Below are 584 nucleotides of genomic sequence, written 5' to 3' on the forward strand. Positions count from 1 at the left end.
TCGGCATCCTGGACGTTCTTATAAAAAAAAGAGTGCACTCGACTCATAGATTTCGACTCATGGAATTCATCCTGGCTTTACACCAGCCAAGAGAGGATGAGGTCCTCTCTTGCACCAGCCGAATATAAATTGATTGACTTATGTGTCTTCAAAGTAAAAAAGGCCAATAAGGCTAATCTTCTTACATTTTCTCTATTCATTTTTGAACCGTTCGTACCAGTGTAGTTACTGGGCCCGAATTCCACAATGTGAAAGAAATGGAAGGATCGCCATTTGGTTGAGATAGCGCTAATTTATATTCTGAAGGCAAGTATTCGTTGCCGTAAGCTTTTCTTTTGCTTGAAATTCTTACTGAACCAGGAGAGCCAGCAGCCGAAATGTGATATGTCAACAGGAAATTAATTTCACGTATTTAATATGAGTTATTTCCGCGCATGTTGGCCACAGCTCTCTCAAAGCTACGTCCGAAAGTTTTGCTTCGAGAAAAATTCAAAGGCCGTTTTGCGGCAATAATTGCGTTATCATAATTGTCATCATCACCTGGTAATGGTTAAGAGACTATTAACACGGCTAGCAATAGTTAC

Source organism: Montipora capricornis, unplaced genomic scaffold, assembly GCF_036669925.1.
Source record: "Montipora capricornis isolate CH-2021 unplaced genomic scaffold, ASM3666992v2 scaffold_505, whole genome shotgun sequence".
Taxonomy (NCBI): domain Eukaryota; kingdom Metazoa; phylum Cnidaria; class Anthozoa; order Scleractinia; family Acroporidae; genus Montipora; species Montipora capricornis.